Source organism: Marmota marmota, unplaced genomic scaffold, assembly GCF_001458135.2.
Source record: "Marmota marmota marmota unplaced genomic scaffold, marMar, whole genome shotgun sequence".
NCBI classification, from domain to species: domain Eukaryota; kingdom Metazoa; phylum Chordata; class Mammalia; order Rodentia; family Sciuridae; genus Marmota; species Marmota marmota.
In genome coordinates, this window is record NW_026000185.1 from 5,247,065 (window position 1) to 5,265,172 (window position 18,108).

At 44.9% G+C, this 18,108-nt stretch overlaps 1 protein-coding gene, 1 long non-coding RNA gene and 1 pseudogene across 2 annotated transcripts in view; 1 reads left to right on the forward strand and 2 right to left on the reverse strand.

The window, feature by feature from the left end:
• Positions 1-4,591: 4,591 nt before the first annotated feature.
• LOC125612305 lies at positions 4,592-10,289 on the reverse strand. The gene is made up of 2 exons (XR_007342612.1): positions 9,843-10,289; positions 4,592-8,260 (listed from the first exon to the last, which is right to left on the reverse strand). It is a non-coding gene; the product is annotated as an uncharacterized LOC125612305 (long non-coding RNA).
• Positions 10,290-11,735: 1,446 nt separating this feature from the next.
• On the reverse strand, positions 11,736-16,024 carry LOC107147124 (annotated as a pseudogene).
• Positions 16,025-17,934: 1,910 nt separating this feature from the next.
• Cdip1 (cell death inducing p53 target 1) overlaps positions 17,935-18,108 on the forward strand; it is a 20,364-nt gene continuing 20,190 nt past the window's right edge. Inside the window, exon 1 of the mRNA XM_048789239.1 lies at positions 17,935-18,091. The gene's annotated coding sequence lies outside the window, so the exon portion shown is untranslated. The remainder of the gene's footprint in view (positions 18,092-18,108) is intronic.

The following is an 18,108-nucleotide window of genomic DNA, read 5'->3' on the forward strand; positions in this document are numbered from 1 at the left end:
AGCCCTGCTGGTTCCCTCTGCTCCCCAGTGGATCCCGACTGGGACCTGCAGTGTCCTTCACTGGACTAATGAACTATGTCAGTCACACCTGTCCAGGGTCAGTGTTGGGTATCTGGCTGTCTGGTACTATTGAGGGCGGGTTTCCCTCCCTCCAGAACAGGTAGGCAGAGGTGATCAGAACACTCTCACGGTGTGCTTCCTTGATGCATTGGGTCAATAAATGTAAATTTGTCCACCCACAGGTGGGCTCCTGGTGGTTGTGGCTGAAGGTAACTGAGATGTGATGAAATCAAGGATCTAGAAACTGGAAGGATGCTGGAATATCCAGCTGGGCCCAATGTCACCATAGTGTGTAAAACAGAAAGGAAATGTGAGGGCTCCAGCCCTCCCAACAACGACCCTGCTACCCCATATCCTCTCAGTAGACTTCTTGTCAGCAGAATTGGCATATATATATATATATATATATATATATATATATATATTGATGGACCTTTATTTTTTTTTAATTTATTAATTAGCTCATGCTAGGCAAGAGCTCTACCACTGAGCCACAACCCCAGCCCCATTATGGTGATTTTCTTAAAAATAATTTTGGGAAGTTTTCAGTTTCCTTCCTTCCTTCCTTCCTTCCTTCCTTCCTTCCTTCCTTCCTTCCTTCCTTCCTTCATTCCTTCCTTCCTTCCTTCCTTCCTTCCTTCCTTCCTTCCTCTTTTCTCTCTCTTTCATTGCGGATTGCATTCAGGGGCACTTCACCATTGAGCCACATCCCCAGCCCTATTTTGTATTTTTATTTAGAGACAGGGTCTCACCGAGTTGCTTAGCACTTCATTTTTGCCGCGGCTACCTTTGAACTCGTGTTTTTCCCATCTCAGCCTCCTGGGCTGCTGGGATTCCAGGCATGCACCACTGTGCGCAGCAGGATCCATTAATCTAAATTCATTCTATTTTCCCTCTCTTCTTTGGGTTGCAAAATCCCTATCAATCTAACTTCATACTTGCCAGTTCTTTCTTCTACTACTCCACCCTTGTTTTATAGATGAGGAAATTTAAAAATTTAAGTAATTTACTGAGGTTCATATGGTGAAGAAGTAGCAGGGCTAGGACTTGGACTCAAAGTCTCAGCTGTCATCCTGCCAATCATTCTCTCAATCATCATTCATTGCATAAACATGTACTGAGGGTTGACCAGCGCCAGAAACTGTTCTAAAGGCTAGGGAAAATCAGAATTCCTGCCCTCACCAAGGAGAGATACAGCAAATAGGTGAAAATGTAAATAAAGACCCACGGGTGATGGTAAGTGCCGTGAAGATAACCAAGTGGACAATGAGACAGTGGCCATGCTGCAAATGCTCAGGGAGCCCCCTCTGTGGAGGGGACGCCTGGGTTGAGGTCTGAAGGGAGGGTGTTTCTGGGGCTCATTCAGGATAGAGACCTTTCTCTACTTTCTAGTACTAGAAAGTAGTACACACAGCCCAGCCCAGCACATAGTAGGTGCTCAGGAAATATTTACTAACTGGATGATAGCTCCAAAGGAGCTGTCAACTCTCACGGGTCATATTAATGATAGAAATGTTATTAAATAAATTTGGTCATTCATGTTTCTGTTAGGAAACCTTACCATTTATTTACATTTGAAGATCCAGAAATGCCAAAGGTTGGCAAGTATATGAAAAGCAGAACCCTCATATGTTCTGGTAGAGTGTAAATGGCAGAGCTGCTCTGGAAAACTTTTTGTCAGGCTCTACAAAATGGAATAAACACATACCTTATGACCCAGCCACCACATCCCTAGATGGGTACCCACAGAAATATTCACATACCATGTGCTGGAGTGTTTGTGACAGACTATTCACAACAGCCTTAAATCCTCACCTAGGACCACCCAGATGCCTGGGAACAGCAAACAGACAACTGGCACATTCACACAATGGATTATTAGACAGCAATGAAAATGCACATTCACAATGGCATGCCACAATAGGGATGACTTTCCCAGCTATGAAATTGGCAGAAGCTGCTATATTCAAATGAGTTCCCACTGCATGAATCCATTGCTGTCAAAAGTACAAAGATGGAGAAAGCTAATCTTTGGTGTGAGAAGTCAGGAGAGTGGTTGTCCTCAGGTGACCTCAAGGCTTGAAAGAGAAAATGAAGCAGAGTTGCTGGGGTATGGTCAGTCTGGAAACTCACCAAACCACACACACTTCTGACAGGAGCACTGTTCTTGTCAAGTCTCAGGAACTGCTACAACTCTACTGTTGACCCCACACGGCAGCTTCCCTGGGGGGTTGCTGACTCGACTCTGGTGGGCTCCTTCCCTGTTCTGCACTGGGTATGAAAGGAACTGGCCCGAGTGTGAGACTTCCTCACCCACCCCCATCAACCTGATGCATCATTAGCTTGAACGCCTCAGACAAAATCTTATGCCCATTTTGAGCACTTTCTGGCAAGTATGGAGCCAGGCACTTTGCATAGACGCCTCCTTTCATTCCACAAAGAACCTATATGAAGTTTACCTCTGTAGAGAGGCGGGACCAGCCACGGCAGACCCCAGGTGTGCCTGCTCCTCACCACCCTTGCTGCTCTCCAGGCCAGGGTATGAGGCAGCACACTGAGGCTGGAGGAGTGGCCGCTGGGGCTGCCCTCAGGGTTTGTGTTTTATCTAGGGTGAGGGGAATCTCTGTTTCCTGGTCGCCATGTCACCCTTCCACCACCATGCTCTGCCTCACCCAGGCCCAGAACAACGAAGGTGGCCTTCTACAGAATGACACCTCTGAAACCATGAGCTCGAATAAGCTTTTCCTCCTCTATGTTGTCCTTGTCAGGTCTTTTGGTCACAGTGTTGAAAAAGCTGACTAAAACAAGCGGTCACAGAGGAGACTGAAGGGTGGGGGGTGGGGGGTCTGACTTGGTGCGGGGGCACCAGTGAGTGGGCTTGTGAAACTCACCAAACCTAACACTTGTGTGCACTTTTCCTTGTGGAGTCCCAGCATAACACTCAGGCTTAATTTTAACTTTAGACTAAAGAAGTAAATTAAGAGGGTACCTATCACCCCTGGGACTATTGGGCCAGGAAAGGCAAGGGGAGCCTTGCAGCCAGCAGAGGGCGCTAGTGTCAGGAAGACACAGGGCCTTACTTCCCCACTCCTGGGCGGCTTCTGCACAACCTAGGAGCAGACAGGCAAAGGTGTCTGGGATAGGGGAGGCCAGCCCTGCTGAGGGCAAGGGGCGTTTGTCCAGTGGCACCAGGATGAGCTTCAGGTGGCAGGCTACTGAGTGCCAAGGCACCTGTCACTAAAGGTGTGCTGGGCCCTGGCATAATGCTGCCCCAGTTTTAGTACAATCTGGACTAAAAATAAAAGGCAGTTGGCTTTGCAGTACATGCCTGAGGATAGGGGCGAGGCTCCGGTGCCAGGGGAGAAGGCTGATGACGTAAAATAATCTGTGTTCCGATGTTCTCCAGGAAAAGGTGAGACAAACAGATACATTTTGAGGCTGAAATGATCCCTCAGGGACAGTCATGGGCTCCTGATCTCAGGTATGCACAGGGAGGATTCCAGAGCAAGTGACACAAATACGTGGCCCTATCTTTGTAAGGATATGCTAGCCCTTCCTTTGTTATTTCATTGTGACTGAATTCTTCCTGAATTGTTTTTAGTATGGCTTCATCCCCCTCTTTCTGTTAACAGCTATATTACAACATAATTCACATTTCAGTTCACCTGTTTAGAATGTAGAATGAGATGGCTTTCAGGGTGTGCAGATATATGCACCACCATGACGATCAATTTAAAAAGTTTTTACCAATCTAAAAAGAAAGCCTGCATCTCTTAGACTTACCCCATTTCCCCTGAAGTTCCTGGCCCTAGGTAGCCACTGATCTTTTTGTCTCTATTCTGGACATATGATACAAATGGAATCCAATGACACGTGGCCTTTCTGACCAGCTCCTTGTGTTACTGCTGTTTACCGATGACAAGTCCCTGCTTCCCCGAATGTTGAAGTATAACACCAGAGAAGCATGCCAAGGCAAGTTTAAAGTGGAAAGTAAAAGCTTTATTAAAGCACAGCAGAAAAGACTTCTCCTGGAGGAAGAAGGGGACCCAAGAGGTGGAATCCGTGGAAGGGAAGTAGCTAAGGTCTACTTTCCCGCATTCCTGTCTTTGTTCTGTTATCTTGCAGTGGTGGAATGAAGATGAGAAGGCCCAAAGGGTGGGGGACAGGTGGGCTGAAAGAGTAATCTGGGAAGGAAGGGCTTTTTGATTAGCATCTCCATGTTTGCTGGGAGCTGCTTCATTAACATTTCCTTAGGATGGGCTCTGGGCCTTGGGGACATTTCAATTTCCCCAAGAGCTGCTCTGGTTTCCTGGACTCCATTTTCTATAATGGTCTCCATTCTTGATTTTACTTGATATTAGACCTGATTTACCTAACTACACTAACTACCTATCTGTAAATCTGGCTTCATTCCCCCCTCTAATTTTGGGAACTCCTTACTACTGTAAGGAAAGGGGGTGATGACCGTTCTGGCTTCTTCAAGCTGAAAGCGGGCAGTGTTGAGCAGACAGTTTTGGAGTCCCCCTTTTTAAAAAATCGGGTCTATTGAGTGGTCCATGATAGAAGTCTGATTGAGAATAACAGGCTGGAGGGCCATTTGAGTGATGGGTGGTCTATAAGAGGAACAAGAAGTTATTAGGACTGGAACTAGATTAATGCAACAATAAATGCCACAGCATAGAAATATGCCAATGAGTATAATGACAATGTTTTCCACCAGGAAATACCAGAAAACCAGGAGCTAAGATACTGTTCCCATGACAAGGTTGGCGAGGACATGGCTTCTATCTGAGCATGTAAAATTTTAAGGATATTTGTCACATTGCCAGAATTGTCAGGGATGTAAACACAACATTCAGATTTAATAATGGCACAAGTACCACCTTGAGCTGCAGTGAGGCCATCTAAAGCCATCCAGTTTTGTAAGATGGCCTTCCTCATAAGTGTTATTTCAGTGTTAAGGAGAGAGATACTTTCCTCAATATCATGGAGGGCAGTTTGAGTATAATTGTTTAAAGTCTCTACATGCCACATTACATCTTCTAAACCAATTTGTGGGATAAACAGTGAAGCTATATGATCATGCCAATGAAACACAGATCGTCCCTATCTATGTTTAAGATTGGGGAGGTTTACTGGCTGTTGAGCTGGTCCCTTCTTTTGTGTGACCACTCCCAGGGCTATTCCTCCTCTCTCAGTGACAAATAGGTTGAATTTTTGTTCCGTAGGTAAACTGAGGGCAGGGGCTTGGCATAAGGCCCCTTTCAATGCCTTAAAAAATTTAATGTGTTCTGGTTCCCATATCAGGGAAGTTGTTCCTTGGCGTAGTATCTCTCTGAGGAGGCTATAAAGAGGCTTAGCTAATTCCCCATATCCAGGGATCCAATGCCTACAGTATCCAGTTATCCCTAGGAAGCCTCTAAGTTGTCTTATGGTTTGAGGTAGAGGATACTGTCCTATAGGGGTTATTCTTTCTGGCCCTAGTTTGCGGGTTCCTTGAGACAGCTGTAATCCTAAATATTGAACTTGTTTTTGGCACAATTGAGCTTTTTTCTTTGAGACTTTATAACCCTTATCAGCTAAGAAGTTTAAAAGTTCTTTAGTGGCTTCCTGACATTCCTTTTGAGTAGAGGTACACAAAAGTATGTCATCTGCATATTGTAGGACAGTCAGAGATGTTTTATCTCTGAACTCTGTTAAATCCTTAGCTAGGGTTTGGCCAAACAAATGAGGGCTATCTCTGAATCCTTGGGACAATACTGTCCAAGTTAATTGAGATCTGCTTATCTGGTTCCTCAAAGGCAAACAGATATTGTGATTGGGAGTCTAAGGGTATACAGAAAAAGGCATCCTTTAAAAAAACAGTAAACCAAGCAGCAGCTGCTGGAATCTCAGATAACAGAGTGTGTGGGTTAGGAACTATAGGGTGGAGAGGAACAAGTGCTTTGTTAATTATTCTCAGGTCCTGAACTAGTCTCCATTCCTCATTTGGTTTTTGAATTCCTAAAATGGATATGTTACATGGGCTTTGGCAGGGCACTAAAAGTTTCTGTCTTTTGAGGTTCTGAATGATCTTCAATAAGCCCTTTTTTGCCTCTGGGCGTAGGGGATATTGTCTCTGATGTGGAAAGACAGAAGGATCTTTTAAGACTATTTAGGTTGGAACTGCACTTTTTGCCCATCCAATTTTGCCTTCAGTAGCCCACACTACAGGGTTTATATTGCATTCTAATAAAGGCAAACATAATGATCCTCGCAGTCCCAAATTCATTGTAATAGATGTCTGAAGTTTTGAAAGTAAGTCTCTTCCTAATAAAGGGGTAGGACATTCTGGGACCATTGGAAATGCATGAGAAAACATCATCCAGTCCCACTCACAACTCAGTGTGTGTGGGGGGTAAACTTTCTGGTAATAGGCCATCCAGACCCTCCTTGTACCATTACAGTATTAGAGGAAAGAGGTCCGGGGTAAGAGGTGAGCACTGAATAACTAGCGCCAGTGTCTAAGAGGAAATTGGCCTCCCTACAGAGAAGCGTACCCGGGGCTCACCTGCAGTGATAGGAGTTACGGGAGCCAGAATTGTGCCTGGGCCCCATCAGGCCTGTGTGAAGGAGTCTGGCTTCAAGGACCTACGCCCCTGAGGACAGTCACTCTTCCAGTGATTGCCCTGACATTTAGGGCAGGGCTTTTGGGGTGGCTGCTTGGCTATTGGGCAATCCCATTTGAAATGTCCTTCCTCTCTGCAATGGAAACAAGTTCCTTTTGTGGATCGAGGAGCATTTCATCTTCCTCCTTTTTCACTCTGGGAGCTTACTCCTCTAAGAGCGAACACCAGCGCTTCAGTCCTTTTTCTGTCTCTGCACTCTTTCTCCTTTTCCTCTTGGTCTCTATTATAAAAAATGGAAGTAGCAAGTCAGAGGATGTTATCTAAAGATTGATCAGGGCCATATGCCAATTTTTGTAACTTCCTCCTAATGTCTGGGGCTGACTGAGTGATAAATTTGTCCTTTAAAAGTAGTTGGCCCCAGGGCTGGGGATGTGGCTCAAGTGGTAGCGTGTTCAGCTAGTATGCATGAGGCACTGGGTTCGATTCTCAGCACCACATAAAAAATAAAGATATTATGTCTGCCTTAAAAAAAAAAAAAAACTAAAAAATAAAACTATTTGGCCCTCTGTGGATTCAGGATCCATGGTGGTGTGTTTTCTCATTGCCTCCCTGAGTTTCTCCATGAAAATAGCAGGGCTTTCCTGGGGTCCCTGAATACTTTCTGAAACTTTAGAATAGTTCATGGGCTTTTTGCTTGATTCTCCTGATGGCCTCAAGGGCCAACATTTGGAAATGTCTAGTTTTCCAAGCATCCTGTTCAGCATTTGGGTCCCAGTCAGGATCATTTCTGGGAACTGCCTGTGCTCCGGATGGATAATTGGGTTTGCTCCTAGTCTGTTCTGCTGGGGCAAGGGCAAGGTGTACGTCATCCCTAAATTCTTCAGCTGCTCTTAGGGCTGCTTCCTTCTCATTGAAAGTCAAAATATGGTTGAGTAATAGCATAATATCTTTCCAGGTGAGGTCAAACACCTGGCATAAGATTTGAAATACCTCAATATATTTATCTGGGTCCTCCAAAAATCTCCCTAAGTCTGTTTTTATTTGCCTTAGGTCTTGAAGGGAGAAGGGGGTATGTACTATGATTAGTCCAAATTCTCCTCCTGGCATCTCCTAGAGAGGTAATATATTTGATCTGTCTATTGGGGCAGATGCAGAGAGGCCAGGATATGGAGGACAGGAGGGCCGCTGTTGTACACCAACATCTGATGGACATTTTGTGGGTCCTCCTGATTCTTTCTCCTCAGTAGGTGATTCTTTAAGATTTTCTCTCTTCATGGCAGATATCATAGCTAAGTCTACTTTACATTGTTGGCATAATTTGGGGTTTTCCCTTAGGGCAAAGAAACCTGGACATATGGCACCTCACACCATTTCCATTCTCTTTTGCAAATTTTTATCAAGCTGTAAAATTGTACGAAAATTGATACTTCCCTCTGGTGGCCAGGATTCTCCATCAGGGAGTTTGTATTGAGGCCAAGCCTGGCAGCAGAAGAAAATGAGGTGCTTTTTCTCGAGTGTCTGTGGGTCAAACTTATCCCAATTTTTCAATATGTAGGTGGTGTACCTAGCATATTGGAGAGAGAAGCTCCCATCTGAGTGAGAAGAGAAAAAAAAACAGGACTCAAGTACATGCGCCGGAGAAAACTGTTCTCATTAGGGATGTCTCCCTAAGCTTGAGCTTCCTTATGGTCCAGAAAACCCTCTCTCACCTTGCTTTGCCAAGGGTGTTTCTGGGCCCCTTTGGCAAAGTGCTAGGGTCCCAGTTTGCCCTGTGCCAGAGACCCTGGGAGGATTCAGACTTAAGGGGCTTACTGCTTTCCTCCCTGCCACTAAAAACCCACAGCAAAAGAGAATTGCGCACTCTTCTTGTTGCCTTTTTGCTCTATAGACTAAAGGAATCTCCTGAGGTTAAGGGATATCTACTGGTTGTAAGGCATATAGTGCTTTCTATCGGAGAGACTATAGGAAGAGTTGATTCTAAAAATGCCTCCCTCTAGCAGCTTAAAGAGAACACAGCACATTCTAAACATCAGAGCAGAAATGGGAAATTTTAAAACAGACTAGTGAAAGTTACCTATGTGCATGAGGGGAACCTGGGCACCTTTTACTAATTATCTCATTTATCTCATATCTTTCTCAGTCCTACAATCTGAATTGCTAGCGTTTCTGACCAGGGAAGGAAGGAGAGCATCCAGGAGGGAATGGATGTGGGGTTGGGAGTACTGTGTAGCCCATGTGGAGGCAAACGTAATTGGGGCTTTCCCTCAGTGCCATTCATCTCCCGATCACCCTAGATACCCCTTAGAGCTGTCAGGAGCGGGTTCAAGAGAAAGGAACCCTAGGAATACATCTGTGTGTAGCCCAGACAAGAATTCTGCAGTTGTTCCAAACTCCTTCCTCCACCTCCACGCATCCAAGGCAGATCGGGATTAGGGACAATTGTTCTCTGGGCCCAGACAGAAAAGTGGGAAGCGGCTTTGGCAGAAACCACCATGCCTGCTCTGTTTATAACAGGTGATTGAGAGCTGCCTACGCCAGGAAACCTCTCACCTGAGTCTTTTTTTTTTTTTTTAAATATTTATTTATTTATTTAGTTAGTTATCGGCGGACACATCTTTGTTTGTATGTGGTGCTGAGGATCGAACCCGGGCCGCACGCGTGCCAGGCGAGCACGCTACCACTTGAGCCACATCCCCAGCCCTCACCTGAGTCTTGAAGAGTGGCGGCTGCACTAATTGTGTTTAAGTAGCCATCGGGTGCCCACATCACTCTCCAGAAAGAAAGAGAGAGGGGCTGAGGCTGTGGCTCAATGGTAGAGCATTTGCCTAGCATGTGTGAAGCACTGGGTTCAATCCTCAGCACCACATATAAATGAATAAAATAAAGGTCCATATATATATAAAATATATTTTTAAAAAAAGAGAGAGAGGGGCTGGGGATGTGGCTCAAGCGGTAGCGCGCTCGCCTGGCATGCGTGCGGCCCGGGTTCGATCCTCAGCACCACATACAGACAAAGATGTTGTGTCTGCCAAATACTAAAAAAATAAATATTAAAATTCTCTCTCTCTCTCCCTCTTTCTCACTCTCTCTCACTCTTTCTTAAAAAAAAAAAAAAAAGAGAGAGAGAGAAAGATGCACCTCAGACAGACGTGGGGAGCATGGAGAGGCACTTACCTTGGTAATAGATCTCGGTGGGATCTCCAATCTGTTACCGCTGTTTACCGGTGATGAGTCCTTGCTTCCCCGAATGTTGAAGTATAACACCAGAGAAGCAAGCCAAGGCAAGTGGAAAGTAGAAGCTTTATTAAAGGACAGCAGAGAAGACTTCTCCTGGAGGAAGAAGGGGACCCAAGAGGTGGAATCTGTGGAAGGGGGAAGTCTTCCCTCTTTTATAGCTAAGGTCTACTTTCGGCTTTCCCGCATTCCTGTCACATTCTTGCCCTTTTTTCTGTTATCTTGCAGCGATGGAATGAAGATGGGAAGGCCAAAAGGGTAGGGGACAGGTGGGCCAAAGGAGTAATCTGGGCAGGAAGGGCTTTTTGATTAGCATCTCCATGTTTGCTGGGAGCTGCTTCATTAACATTTCCTTGGGATGGGCTCTGGGCCTTGGGGACATTTCAATTTCCCCAAGAGCTGCTCTGGTTTCCTGGACTCCATTTTCTATAATGGCCTCCATTCTTGATTTTACTCAATATTAGACCCGATTTACCTAACTACACTAACTACCTATCTGTAAATCTGGCTTCACTTGCACCTAGCATGATGTTCTCAAGGTCCATTCACAGTGTTGTACTTGTACTGGTGTTTTGTTCCTTCTTATGGCTTAACAACATTCCCTTGTATGGATGGAATACATTTTGTTTATCCATTCATCAAAGAAAACCAGAGCTGCACAATAGTTAAAATGTAAAAACAGATTTTATTCAGGAACTATTACAACAGGGAAAGAGGGAAATAGGTGAACTCTGAATACAACAAGGAAAAGTGGCGATTTATAGCCAAGCAATGGAAAGGGTGCTATTGGAGGACTTGGCTGAGGGAACACTGTTTAGAGGGTAGGTGACTCTCAGCTAACCTAACCTCACAGGAATCTTCTGGAGACAGGCCAGGGTGCTCAGACATCAGCTGGGGAGGGGAGGGTGAGGAGTTTGGCCAGATGGTGAGGGTCGGGGGGTGGGGGGTGGGATTTACTCAGCAGGATTCTTGCTAAATCTAAAGGTCAAGATCTAGTTTGGAAGAGGATTCAGAGGAGACTGACCAAAGTTGGTCAAGGACACAGTCTGTCATTTGCTTCCACCTTTTTCTTAACAGGGCTGGGGTTGGGTACCAGGGTTTGAACTCAGGGGCACACAACCACTGAGCCACATCCCCAGTCCTATTTTTTATTTTTTTTAGAGATAGGGACTCACTAAGTTGCTTATCGCCTCGCTGTTGCTGAGGCTGGCTTTGAACTCATGATCCTCATGTCTTAACTTCCTGAGCTGCTGGGATTACAAGCATGCAGCCCTGTGCCTGGCTGCTTCCACCTTCTGGCCACTATGATCATGATCATTTGTGCTGTGGTCTCTGTGCACAGGTTTTGTGTGGATGCACGCTCTCGACTCTCACGGGCATGTTCCCAGGAATAGAACTGCTTGGCTGTGTGGTGCCCATGTAGCCTGTGGAGGAACACTGGCCTTTACTTCTGCATACACACTTCAATCATCTCATGTGCTCCTGAAGTTCTGTTAATGTCAGGTTGGAGGCCACAATTCTGCTTTAGGGGTGAAGGACCTGGGGCCCAAACTACTCACAGGATAACAAATAACAACTACCATTTGTACTGAGTGCCAGCTATGTGCCAGGTATCATGGAAAGTGACTTCCTTGCCATTCCTTGCTCAGAGTAGCCCTATGAAACAGGTGTTGTCTGTGCTCAACATACAGTTAGGAATACAGTTAGTGGGGGCTGTGGCTGTGGCTCAGTGGTAGCACACTTGCCTGGCATGTGTGAGGCAATGGATTAGATTCTCAGTACCACCTATAAATAAAGTAAATAAAGATTTATTAACAACTAAAAGAAAAAAAAAAAGAAATACAACTTAGCAAGACCCTGTGTCAAAAAAGGGGCAGGGCTGCAGACATAGCTCAGTAGTAGAGCACCCACAAGCACATAAAAAAAAAAAAATTAAACATCTTGAACAGTGCCATCCAGTGGCATGGACCAGCTCCATCTGACTAAATTTTGGGCTCTCTCTGGTTCTTCTACTTCTTTTTATATAGACCATTCACTGATCTGCAATGATAAAATCTACATTATTAAAAGATAGGTGAGGGCTGGGGCTGGGGCTGGAGCTCATTGGCAGAGTGCTTGCCTCACACGTGTGAGGCACTGGGCTCAATCCTCAGCACCATGTAAAAGTAAACAAATAAAGGCATGCTGTCCATTTACAACTACAAAAAAAATAAATAATAAAAAGGTGATAAAATTTGAGCTTATATTGAATTTGACAAATTAAGTTCTAAAGTATCTAGAATATCACCTAATACCCTACATCAACTGAGAGGGAAAATTATCACATGCTCTTGGCAAAACTATATCTGCAGATGAGGTACAGAGTGTGCAGCACATAGGGAAAAAACCATAGAGAAAATGCAGTTGACTCTCTTGGACGAAACGCTGCTCCTTTCAGTGGAAGAGGTGGTCAAAATCAGGGACTTCTATGCACGTGCAGAATGGCTTCTCCATTTCAAGATGGTGATAAAATACCTAAATCACAGCACCAGCACACCTTTGAGGAAAAGGACACCTTAACCAGAGTAGGTTTGTTGCTTAATCTTTTAGTAATATGTACAATTTTTTTTAAGTAATAAAGCAGACTTAAAAGAATAATTTCACTCAAACAATGGTTGTTGTTTTTCTTCTCATCCTCTGGGGCTGGATCTGTTTCAGCATCATAGGGAGCCTTTTCTTTCCTTTTTTTTTTTTTTAATACCTTTATTTATTTATTTTTATGTGGTGCTGAGGATCGTACTCAGGGCCTCACACACGCTAGGCAAGCACTCTACCGCTGAGCCACAACCCCAGCCCCATAGGGACCTTTTCTGACACCATCCTTATTCTTTAAAAAAAAAAATACACACACACACACATACACACACATTTAGTTGTAATTGGACACAATACCTTTATTTTATTTCTTTAGTTTTATGTGGTGCTGAGGATGGAACCCAGCGCCTTGTATGTGCTAAGAGAATGCTCTACTGCTGAGCCCCAGCCCCAGTCCTCCATCCTCTTATTCTTAAAACACCGTCTACAATCATCCAGAATTCTGTCTCCATATAATCAGCACCAGAACTCTTTTGTGGCTAAAATGAATCCCCCTTTTTGTAGTCTCTCAGCACAAGGACTTGTGAAGAAGGCTTTGATTCATTTTGTTGAAGGACAGCAGGCACCGGTATAATCTTCTATGACTTTACAACCAACACTTCTGACTCTCACTTTTCATTTCAACTGCTCTATTGTTAAGTTGTACTGGTGACAGCATTCTCTTATTGGCCACTCCAATCCATCTCTTTCAGGGACCCTTAACAATGTAAATATCTATTTAAAGTTCTTTCATTTACTTCCCATATCATAAGGAAAAACAAAAATTTCATCTAGTTGGTAATATTGAATTCAATCTTTAGCCTTCTCTTCAATGATGATTCAATAGAAGTTTTGTTTCTAAGAATTATTTTCATCTGGATAGAAAACAACATCCTAGCAGTTATGGTTATTCCTAAACCTAATCCCAAGGCAGACAAGTTGGCAGCAAATGCAGCTAATCCAAAGGACACAAATGGAAGAAGACCTCTCTGGGCTGCATTCATGTCACTGTTCACGGTGTTCCACCCAAAGGAGTGACTGCACAGCTTTATATACAGTCACGATAAAAATGAGAGCAGCAAGAACACAGGCCAGGGGTGCTGAAAGGACAAAGAGTGTGAATGAAGCATAGATTACCCATTTTGGTGCAGAAGAATGTCTTCCTCCTTCTGAAGTCATGAACTTCCTTTGTCTGTGCACTTTCCATGTGCCATTCTCAGGCCTCCAAGTTTGGGGATGTCAGGGCAAATGATGCCATCTCCACTATGAAGCACTCAGTACATGCTGCTCAGCCACAGCATTTCTAAGACGGCCTGGGCTCACCCTGACAGACTTCCTCCTTCTTGGATACCTCACCACAGGCAACTGTGTCCAGAGCAAGCAGTAAGCAAGTCATGATCACCAGAGCTGGAATGTGGGACCTGCTCCAGCCTGTGCGTCCTTGACCCTACTTGCCAACTCTCACTGGTTTTTGAATCCCCAATACTCAGTGGACTTTGAAGGGTCAGTAAATTTTAATATAGCATCCTGTACAGTAAGTTAGGCGTGTCCCATTCTACTTGACCTCTACTACATAGGATGCTCTTGCCACCTGCTGGTCTACATGCTCCCTTCCTTCCTCTGACCCTCTTCTTAGTCTCCATGGATCTTTTCTCTGGCTCTGTTTTAAGTCCTTCCCACCCCACCCGCAAGAGGTCTTTCTGCCTCAAATTTCTACTCCCTCCACACTGCCTGAATGGCCTGTCAAAAACACAAATCTTGCCACATCACTCTGCCCAAAATTGTCAACATTCCCCATTACCTATTGAATTGGATCAATTCTAAATTCCATAGACTAGTCTACAAGACCCTCATCTTTCCTCACCCTCTTCCCTTCCATTTCACACCCTCCCATCCAGCCAAACAGAGCAGCTTGCCCTTTGCCAGGAACACTGCATTGCATTTCTCTATGACTCTGCATAACAGCTGTCACTGCCCTGAGTGCCCTTCACCACTTCTTACACCTGGGGAACTTCTACCTGTCCTTAAATTCCCAGCTTAAATGTCCACTTCCTCTACAAAGCCTTGTCTGGGTACTCCTTCCCCTAAGCTCTCAAGCACTTCAATGTCTTCAACATAAGCTACTATATCAGTTTTCCTAGCTGGACTGTGTGCACTTTGGGAAGAAATTGGGCTTCATTCCATTTTGTATATTTCCAGGCCAAAAACAAGACCTTGCTTAGTCAAATAAATAAATGAACATTCTAGGTTTGTGCTGTCCAGCACAGTAGTACACATCATATATTGCCACTGAGCTCTTCAATGAGGCTGGCCTACATTAAGAAATGTTGTAAATATAAAACACACAAAGGGTTTCAAAGTCAGTGTGGGGGAAAAGCAAAATATATCATTGGTATATTTATATAATGATTTAATATTGAAACAGTATTTTGCATATATTTGATTACATTAAACAGTACTGCTCAAATTAATTTCACTTCTCTTTTTTATGCTTTCTAACATGGTTAGTAGCAAAATTTAAAACTACATACATGCTGGCCTCTCAGCTTCCTAATTGCCACTCATAGTTACAGTCGTCAGAATGATCCTTTAAAACGTCACTCAACTCATACATGGAGCCTTACTGAGGTAGTTACATTCTTTAAAGCTGCCACAAGCACTGAAATCAGTGAATACTGAATCACTGTTTCTACAGCAAATACATGGTCAGGCTCCTGAGAGTTCCCCATTCACAACATTTTTGTCAACCAATCAACATGTAACTTTGTATTACGAGTGTCTTTGTTTAAAGACACCTTACTTAATATATATTGTTGAATCAGTGCAGTTGAACACAAGGCCAAGGCTGAACAAAGCTCATGTAACATACATTTTTCTCAGGCACAGCACAACTGTTATGACTGGGATGTGAGGTGTCCCCCAAAAGCTCCTGTGTTAATGCAAGACTGTCTACAGGGAAAGTGGATTTTGAGAGCTGTAACATAATCAGTCCATCCTCGTTTGAATGGACTCAGTGGTTAACTGTGGGCAGGTGGGGCATGGCTGGAGGAGGACCGTCATTCGGGGTCCGCCCTAGAAAGGTACATCTTCTCGAAGCTCTTTCGCTCTTCTTTCTGCTTCCTTGCTGCTAGGAGGGGAGCAGATTCCCTCTGACATGCCCTTTCCCTATGATGTGTTGGGCAATGGAGTTGGCTGGCCATGGACTGAAACTTCTGATACATGACCCAAATCTACTTTTCCTTCTCTAAGCTGTTTTAGTTGGGTGTTTTGATCACAGCAACACAAAGCTGACTAAAACAACTACCTTCTTGTACGTAGGGATACTAGATAGCATTTCAGCCCTACACTCGGGGGCATTTAAGCAGCAAAATCACCAACAAAAGGCACAAAAATAAGAAAAACATGGCATTAAATATACCTCCAAAAGAACATTTTTAGACGGTGTACCCTTATTTTTTTAAAGAGAGAGAGAGATTTTAATATTTATTTTTCAGTTTTTGACGGACACAACATCTTTCTTTGTATGTGGTGTTGAGGATCAAATCCGGGCCACACGCATGCCAGGCCAGCGTGCTACCGCTTGAGCCATATCCCCAGCCCCCTTATTTTTTATAAAAAAAAATTTATTTGCTCTTTTTAGTTGTACATGACAGTACAATGTATTTTGACATATTATATATACCTTGAGTATAGCTTCCCATTCTTGTGATTATACACTATGTGCAGTTATATTGGTCATGTATTCATAAATGAACATAGGAAAGTATGTCTGATTCATAACTTATACCTGGGGAACTTCTACCTGTCCTTAAACCCCCAGCTTAAATATCCACTGCCTATCCTATTTCCATCCCCTTTCTGGAGTATGTACCCTTACTTGACTTCAGCTGAGAATAAATGAGAAAGCACCACAAGTATTGATTTTGGGGTGTGCAGGGGAATTTGCAAATATGAAATCTGTGAATAATGAAGCATGACTAATTCTACTGCTTACAGCTCTTCAAGGGCTTTAGATTCCATTTATAAAATCCAAACTCCTGGGGTTGGGGATGTGGCTCAAGGGGTAGCGCACTCGCCTGGCATGCTCGCGGCCGGGGTATGTTGTGTCCGCCGAAAACTAAAAAATAAATACTAAAAAATTCTCTCTCTCTTCTCTCTCTTAAAAAAAAAAAAAATCCAAACTCCTTACAATGGCCTACAAGGATGTTTTGTCCACAGCCCAGCAGTGCCGGGGTGGTGGGATAGATTTTGGAAAGGTCAAAGAAAGTGCCCAGACACAACATGGGAGACAGACGATTTATTAAGGAAAATTTATAAGAGCTCCATGACTGCCCCAGAAGAGCTCAGTGGCCAGGCTGACAGCATGCCAGTCCCTCATAGTATTTCCTCTCCTTCAGTGTTTTGTCCAACGGCAATTGGCTAGAGAAGTCACACATATCCTTTATATAGTACCCTGGGTCCTACCCACCCACTCAGAAAGGGGTTTTATAAAAGGCTGCAGAATCAGTGACATCTTTATTATTTTTTATTGTTATTTTAAAATATTTATTTTAATTGTCAATGGACCTTTATTTACTTTTTATTTATATGTGGTGCTGAAAATTGGACCCAGTGCCTCATACATGGTAAGCAAGCGCTCTACCACTAAGCTATAACACCAGCCCAGCAGTGACATCTTTAGCATTAGTTTGTTTAGTCTGCTTACATCCCAAGGAGCAGCTGCCCTGGTGTACATGTAAGAAAGTGGCTTTCTAATGATAACACTAACTTGCCCTAGTTCCCTGTATGCATGAGGGAAAGCCAGTGTCCTTCAAGATAATGTGTATCTGGACACGGTGGCCCAGTCTTGTTCTCACTGTTCCCTTAAGTTGGTGGTTTTGGGGAACAGAAAGGCATTCAGGGACACAGTGTTTTCTATCCCCCTTTGCTTTAGGGACGACGGAAAGGCCCAACAGGGTGCGGGTGCAGTTTACCTTCCTACATCCTCACACCGCGGACCACAGTGGCTTCCTGCCTTCCCATTCCAGCCTGTCCCCACCCCGCAATGGCCCTGCCCTTTCACTTCTGCCTCCTCCTCACCATCACCTCCTTTTCTGAGCTCCCCTCCAGAGGACCACCTATAATCCTGCGGGGGCCGCCCACTGGGCTTTCCTTCGCGGCCCTGGGGTTGGGGTTGACTTCTGTCACAGTGTTTCACGGCGCCTAACCGGACAAGAGTGCGCGGAACCAGTGCTCGACCACGCCGGGGTGTGAGGGCGGCGCGCACTCTTTCCCGCCGCGGGCGGGGCAGCAGCGAGCGCCAACTGCGAGGTCCCGCGACTCTCCCGCCTCCTGAGCGGCTAGAGCCAAACAGGCCCGACGGTCCTCCCACGACGTCCAGTCCCCACGCCGTGTAGCGCTCCGCCCTCTGACGTCACCAAGGCGCGTCACGTGCCTCGCGAGGCCCCGAGCCGCGACGCTTCGGGCCCTGGGCCCATCTCCAAACCTACCTGCCTCCTCTAACGGGGCGCGTCAGGCAGCTGTTGAGGCGGCCATTCCTGCTGCTGCGCTCGCGCCGCTGTGGGCCGGCGGGAGCGGTGAGTCGCTCCTGCGC